The sequence below is a fragment of the Rhea americana genome, unplaced genomic scaffold (assembly GCF_003343005.1).
Source record: "Rhea americana isolate MKP2758 unplaced genomic scaffold, rheAme1 scaffold_29, whole genome shotgun sequence".
NCBI classification, from domain to species: domain Eukaryota; kingdom Metazoa; phylum Chordata; class Aves; order Rheiformes; family Rheidae; genus Rhea; species Rhea americana.
The window spans coordinates 5,268,382-5,275,846 of record NW_028186412.1 but is presented as its reverse complement, the minus strand read 5'-3'; the positions used below and the strand labels follow the sequence as shown (position 1 = coordinate 5,275,846).

The following is a 7,465-nucleotide window of genomic DNA, read 5'->3' as shown; positions in this document are numbered from 1 at the left end:
CAAAACTTTGATTCAAAAATTCTGATCACTTGTTGCAGAGGGGATGAGTTCTTGAACTATATGTTTTATGCATCCATAGAAGGAAAGGCGTAACTAAGTGTTTGGCTTCCAGAGAACTTAAAGGAATTAATCTTATAATTTACTGATTAAGTTTTGAATATACAGCTTATGGCTTTTCAAACAGAAATTTTCAGCTCCTGAAAAATGGACCCTTTCTAGGCATCTCAGCTGGGCAATTTTGACACCTTATGGTAAATGTCTGGTCTGGTAACTAGCCTGCTGATGTTTTTAATTGATAATTATAATCAGTTTCTAGGAGGGCTATTCCCTTCAAGACAGCACAGTTACTTTGACGACTTCGGTGAACTTTTATTTTTTTTTWWTWWTTTTTTTTATGTGCTAATCTAATGATTTCTGCTGTGTCTACTCCCTTTACTCCTTTACTTCTCGCTTTTCCCACTCTGCACCCCACATTCTAAGGAAGAAGGATGAAATGATACTTTTTATTTAGAGTCCATCACTGCCTCTCCCTGGGGCAGCAGAACAAGAGGACGTATTTTATCTGGCTCTGACATGTATAGTTCTCTGTCGTCCTTCAGGTTACTTCATCCCAAGTTTGCCTTGAAGTTCAATAGTTCAGTGCAGAGGCACTGGAAACTACCACTGACACTCAGAGCACAGAAAGTGTTTTTGAGTTCTCCAACCAGTCTAAAATCTTCAATTAAAGTAAAAAGAATTAGATTCTCTTCCAGTAAGAGAGCTCTCTATTCTGAGCCTAGTAGTACTGGGTTTTACAAAAAGAGCCTTAGGTGAAGCCTTAAAAGGCAAATTAGTTGTATGTGGGTTCTGACAGTTAGTTTGGTTTAAAAACCTCTATGGCACTGGCAGAAGAGCGCAGTCACCTGCAACTTTACACCGTGTTTGGACCTAAAGGCGGTGCACAGTACAAACCTCCCACGTGGAGGCCCGAAAAAGCCTGGTCACCATGTGACATTCCTGTCGAAACACAAACAAACGCTATTTTCCAGCTGAGTGCGGCAGGCACTGATAGTACCTAAAATCTGAGAGGAATGCAAGAATCCTTCCATTGGGATTTACTTGGCTTTTTTCACAAGTATGGCAGACCAGAGGAAAACTTCCATTGCCACACTTTCCCCTCTGCTTCTTCACTAGGTAACATTGCCTCCTCATCTAGGTTAATTTAATGCTGAGACAAAGGAACACAGTTTCTAAGTGAGTCAGAGCATCRCATTGCGTGTATTTAATGAAAATTAAATGTAAAGAGACCAAGTGGTTTACTAAGATAGCTCTAGCTCATTCTGCATTGCAAACCTGCTCAGTGGAAGTAGTGATTTACCATACCCCTCGCTGTAGCAGAACCTTTCCTTAGAGGCACGGTTATTGYGTCAGGGCATAGGAGGCATATTTTTGAACATGGGCTTGAAATTTGTTTCTTGTTTTTAGTGTAAAAGTTTTAGTGTAAAAGACCTCTAAATCTTCTTTCAAGGGCAGTGCTATTAAGATAGTAACAAAGTATATTTTTCTATCATGCTCTTTCCTTGGATCTCAGGCTGCATTGGGCAAGACAATAGATTAAAAGGTGATCTACAACATTCACACTAATTCTTAATGAAGCAATGATGATCATGAAGATTTAGCTTATCTGTATGCCTTGAGTTATGAGTTAGAGGAATTACCATGATTAGTTCTGTGGGGTTTTTTTTCTGTTTATATCTCAAAGTCTAAACAACACAAAGTCCAGCAATTCATAACATTATTCTTGCTCTCTCCCATTTTGTGTTATAAAATCTGAAAGACATCGAGCCAGCTTGCAGGCCACAGTTATTTTTATTGCWCGAGGATCCCTAGCAGATGTGCTCTAAGATGGCCAGAGCTCTTCTCTCCTCTCTCCACTTCCCAGATAATCTCAGAAGTGTCAATCAGCTTGGTCAGGCYCACATGCCAGGTATATTCCTGAGGGATCAGGCAGGAGAAAATACAGTGGCAAAAGTTACTTCTTCACCCTTCTGCCCTGTTTAACCCGTRCTTGGCTTTGTAAGACATAAAGTCATTACTGCCATGTGATTGATCCTTTTCTGAATCCGCCAACCAAGCAGAATGCCCTCTATTGCCTGCACCAGCAGCTCATAGGAGGCTTCTGTCCTTCTGCGTGAAAGCGTGAAACCACATCACAGAGGAGTATTGGGTGAACCTTGACTAGGAAAAATACCGTCTTTGGTTTTTGCCACTCTTAAATCTCCAAGGCCACAGCAGGCCAAAGTACACAGTAAAAGAAATCCATGGTCCTCACGCTCTGTGGTTTATTTTCTGACTTAGGACAGGCTTATTTGGTGTTGGCTGTGTGTTTCCAAAAGCAGGGCCCTGGAGGTGCTTGAAAATTAGATAAGTGGCAAGATAACCTGAACAGTATTATCCTCTGCAGAGGATTTGCTGCTAAGGACTGTGACAAAGTCTGTGGCTTGGGATGTCAGACACATTACTCAGCAGCTACAGCCATTTCTGGGTCAAGGGCTGAGACAAGGATTGGTTATGAAATTGCCCTTCCCTCTTAACACAATGCTGTAAGATAAAGAAATATGAAAAGCAATTCCWGGAATTGTGGAGTGAAAATTGGAGAGGAGTAAATTGCTTGAGCTGCTACCAAGAGMGACAATTACGGACGTTCTCTGTGGCAGTCAAATTCTCTTTGCAGTTATCATTACAATGCTGTAGTGCACTGGAGCCCTTCCCACGGAGCAAGACCTCACTGGTCTCAATAWTTTTTTTCAGTGAGCGTTCTCCATTTCATTAGAGAAAGAATTTCCAGCCAAACTCCCATCCCTACGGGTTTTTTAAATATCAGTTGCAATGACAGAGAGTCTCCCCTATGATACCTCCACACCACGAGCCTAGCTGGGGGTGCAGCAGCAGCTTCCTTCAGCGTTTCCTGGCTGCTGCTTGCGAGATGTGCACGAAGGAAAACAGCGCGGGAGGACAGGGCAAAGAGAGCCCCTCGATCTTTGGGAGATGGCAGCTGATGGCAAAGAGCAGCAGCAGCGACAGCCTGTGGTTTCTAGGTTCAGAGTGTTTACAGCATCAGTTTAAGGTGTTGCTGCTCCTGTAACTAACTGGCCGAAGGAGCTGCCTGTGGGACTAGGCTACAGCCTGGTTTATGGAACTGACCGAGCTTTAAAAAACACATTAGGCTTTTTATTCTCAGTTTAAAAACAAAACAAACAAACCGCACTGAAACGATGCTCTGCATTTGAGTTATTGCATTGGTCTGATGTATGAGGACTAACAAACTAAAGCACTAGGTTTACCTTCACGCCCCTGCTACCTGATTTGAGTTAGTATGTATGTCTCCTTATGGAAGCAGTTGATTCCAAGTGCCTGTCGTGCACCTCTGTGCAGGCAGCAGGAAAGACTTATCTTTTTCCCTCAGAAAGACTTTTAAAAAGGTGTGTAACCAGACTCAGTAAAGCAGAAGACAGTACAGACAAGCAGGTGGCTACAAAAAGTTGTCTTTTCTGGATAAATAATTTCTAAATATTATTAGTRTTATGTGCTACCAATACACTAAAAACTTTATTTTCAACTCACAAAAAAAGAAAAAACATACAAAAGCCCCACAAGAAATATACTGAACAAATTATCATTTCAAATGTGTAACAATACTATTTGTACCTCTATAGACTCCTCTGAAAATATTTGTTAGTCACTAGCTGTCGCTAGAGAATTTCCCACCTGACCAGTTCTTACTATTGCAGTCATGAACCTGGGGGGGAGGAGAGAGAAAATGGATGTGTTTCTAAACCTCATCCCCTCGCTCTTTCTAACTGTAGTCGAAGAGGTAACTTGTTTTCAAAGCTGAGCAGATTAACAAAATAACAGTTGCTTGGGGGCAGACARCACATGCTTTGCTACTGAATATGGAACGATGGCTGAAACCATTCTTCGATCCACCACGGTTTCCTCATTCATCTTCATTATGAACTCCATGCTCATTTCCAAGGCAGGTTGTTGGTGTCAGCAATGCCACAGCGGCTCTTCCTTTGCTGCTGGGACCACTCTTTTCGATGGACAGTAGAAAATTGTCTGTTTTTTCAATTTTGGCCCTCACTGCACAGTTCAGGCACGAGAAACTAATAACCTGGACATTGCTACTGCATTGATTTTTGGGCAATGTATTTTATCATTTTATGGCACTGAGTTAGACATTGTTGCTTTCATTCTCTGCTGAGGAAATTTAGCAACATTCCTATGAAAAAACCCCACTTTTTCCATAAAAAAATGTATTTCATTTTTCCCATACTTTTTTACATTCTTTGTTCTTTGCTGTAATTTCTCAAATGACTGCATTTTTTTATTTCTTAACTGAGCCATTAAAAATTTCCATCCCAGCTTGTGTGATCCCTCAGAATCTATCTAAATAACTGCGCAGCAGTAGAAATGGCAACTGAAACTCAGGTGGTTTGGAAAATGAACAGAATGAGAACTGACTGAAAGTGAGGGCATCTCGACTGGTGTGTACCTGCCCTCCACCCTCTCCCCAGCATCCTGTTGGATACTSTGCTTATTTAGTATGAACACTTCAGAATGTCATGCTAAAATCCAGATATAAACCTCCCCCTAGCAGTAAGCTGGATTTATTCTTTACCTTGCAGCTTCACCACTGTGGCAAAAAAAAGTTTTGTACTCTCAAAGAACCCCTTTGCCTAGTGAAACACTGCCTTTTCCTTAAACAAAACTACAGAATCACACCGAGTGGAGAGATTTTTTCCAGACTTTTTCATATAAAAATGAAACATCGAATAGAGCCCTAAAGGCAAGCAGCGAAGGTCAGCAGCATGCAAGTTTATAACACAGGTTYGCTGGAGAATCACCAGCTTGACTGTGTAGCTTTTTTTCACGGCAAGTGTAAAATACGTTGTTACATGGGAAATGTTAATTCACTTTGCAAGGTCAGTGCCTCCCGGTAGGGGTCCAGCAAAGACTAGTAACTGTGGAACATTATTGTTTTATTTATATGTTTAATTTTGGCAGTGGGAATAAGATGATTGAGCAGAGGTGTCCTGTTGACCGTTAAAAGTAATATGCCAAAGACTTCTTCTCTAAGCTCACTGTAGATTTCTGAGCATGTGAGTGGGTCTCAGAAATACTAATGTGTTAAAATAAATGAGACTAAATTTTCATTTTATACTGCTTCCTCTGAGAAAACCCTGTTCTTGGATGAAAAGACGAAATGAGATAAAATTATGTCATCTGTTTCTTAACTGTTGACTGCACATATTAAAGTCATCTCTCAAAAACTACAAGATGGCAGAACAATCATATTTTAAAAAATAACTTTTAAATTTTTCATATTTTAAAAATAACTTTTAAATTTTAACTATTTTTCAGTTTTTGACCTTCTAGAATGCATTTGTGTCATGGTTTCTCCTCTAAAATAATGAGTATTGGAAACTTGCATTTAAATGAAAATTTACAAAAATAACTTTTAAATTTTAACTATTTTTCAGTTTTTGACCTTCTAGAATGCATTTGTGTCATGGTTTCTCCTCTAAAATAATGAGTATTGGAAACTTGCATTTAAATGAAAATTTACAGTGTTGCCTTATTACCTGATACAGAGGATTATGAATATCAAGAGTAATACCAAATATTGCAAAAGCTTATACACTGCTTTAAGATCTCTTTTTTGTCTGTATCTTGAGCTGGTGGAAAACACATTTTCTGATCTGACTCCAGCTACTGGTGCAAGAAGTTATTGTCCACAGCAGTTGCAAACCGCACTTCTGTCATAGTTACCAACTTTCCTCTTCTCATGCGGCTCTTCCAAACACTCCCTCAATGGATTCAGTCTCAACTAGCTGGATCAGCTCRTGGACTAACAATTTGCTGTTTAGCTTAAATATAAGCCCATTAAGCCACTATACCTGACTGCACATGGAGTAAGTTGGGGAGTACCCACCTGAACTGCTCTGCTGGCTGCCTGGAGGACGTGGTAAAATCCGGGAGGGAAAAGAGCCAGTTTGTCAGTAAAAAGCACACGTCATGAGGAGAGGAGGCTTTCCTCTGGGGGCCAGACCTGCGCTTGTCTTGCTTCCCCTCCCTCAGTCGCGGTGCCCTTTGCCGTACGAAGCTAAGGAACGAGCTCAGCGTCTGCCGGACCTGCTGGACTGCCTCGCGCGTCCGTCCCGCTGCTTCCCAAGGGGGTTGTGCTGCTTCTCCGTGCAGTGACTACTGAGCTCTRTCAGTTACGATTCCCTACCTGGTGGGGATCTGCAACAAATTTTTCTTCAGAAGATGCTGCTAATTGTCATAGCATGGAGTGAACAAAGATGCGAATATGATTTACGTGGTTAATACCACCACGGAGATGATTATTCAGTCACTGTTAACACTTTGAAAACATACTGCCCAAGGCAAATAGCTAACGAATTACCCAGACATTTTTCTCAGACCTTAGCCCAAATAATATTACTCTCATTGTAACTATGTTTGATGCCAAACACACAGTAATAATGCTCTGATCTTGTCCCAGAGAAATTGTGTCAGATAAATATCTGCTTCACCTGAGATTTAGCAGCTCTGTCATATACTGTTGGCCAACTGCAACTTGTACGTGCCTGAACACTTTTTTTTTAAAAAAAAAATTTCCATCCTCCTCCTGCCCAGGCAGATACTGAGCGCYGGCACCAAGCCGTATGTTAGCATGGAAGCACCAAACTGGCTGCAAATGGAAGAGAGAGTGGCTGGAAGGTCGGTCTCAAGCTGGATCGTGGCAACGGGGAGCGTCAGGCCCTACGTGGGGTCCGGGAGAGCCTGCGGGCCAGCGAGTGGCGAGACCCGCTTGTGTGCAGGCGTCCGAGACGAAGGGACGAGGGGATCCACGGGTCCTCACAGCGGGTGTGCGCGTGTGTGTGGGTCCGAGTATGGGGGCTGCAGTGGGGCTGCAGGCCTCCAGCCCTCAGATGTCCAGGCACCAGCAGCTGGGGACGCGGGGCCCTGCTGGGTGCCTGCGGGCGGCTGCCGGAGGGATCCACGTTGTATGCACGTGAGTACGTACATATGCGTATTTTCCACTTACGGGCTTTCCTTACGGTCCGCTGGTGAGTGGACCAGCGTGAAGCCATCAGTGCCGCTCCTGCTTGTGCAAGCGCTGTTTTGTGTTCGYGTTCACCTGCGCGGTGGCTGCATTCGGACACATGCATGTGTATTTACGCGTTCACAGGTATAGGCGCGCCGTGCGCCCGTGCGCCCATCCGGGAGTGCCTGCTCTGCCTTGTCCTGGCTGACCCGGGCACGCCGAGGTGGGGCAGCGCCTCTCTCGCGGCTCCGAGCCCCACTGCGCTTTTCTCGCGGGTGGGAAGGGCGTTTTGCTGCAGGGGCAGCGCAGTCCCCGGGCACCACCGCTACCGTGCGCGCCCCAGCCCTGCCCCGCGGCGGCGTTCCGCCGGGC

The 7,465-nt window shown here is 43.6% G+C and overlaps 1 protein-coding gene across 2 annotated transcripts in view; it reads left to right on the top strand.

The window, feature by feature from the left end:
* The first annotated feature begins 7,043 nt into the window (after window positions 1–7,043).
* The window catches only part of CWF19L2 (CWF19 like cell cycle control factor 2), an 83,867-nt gene continuing 83,445 nt past the window's right edge, over window positions 7,044–7,465 (top strand). For both annotated transcript variants that reach the window (XM_085309046.1, XM_085309045.1), the window contains exon 1: window positions 7,044–7,064. The gene's annotated coding sequence lies outside the window, so the exon portion shown is untranslated. The remainder of the gene's footprint in view (window positions 7,065–7,465) is intronic.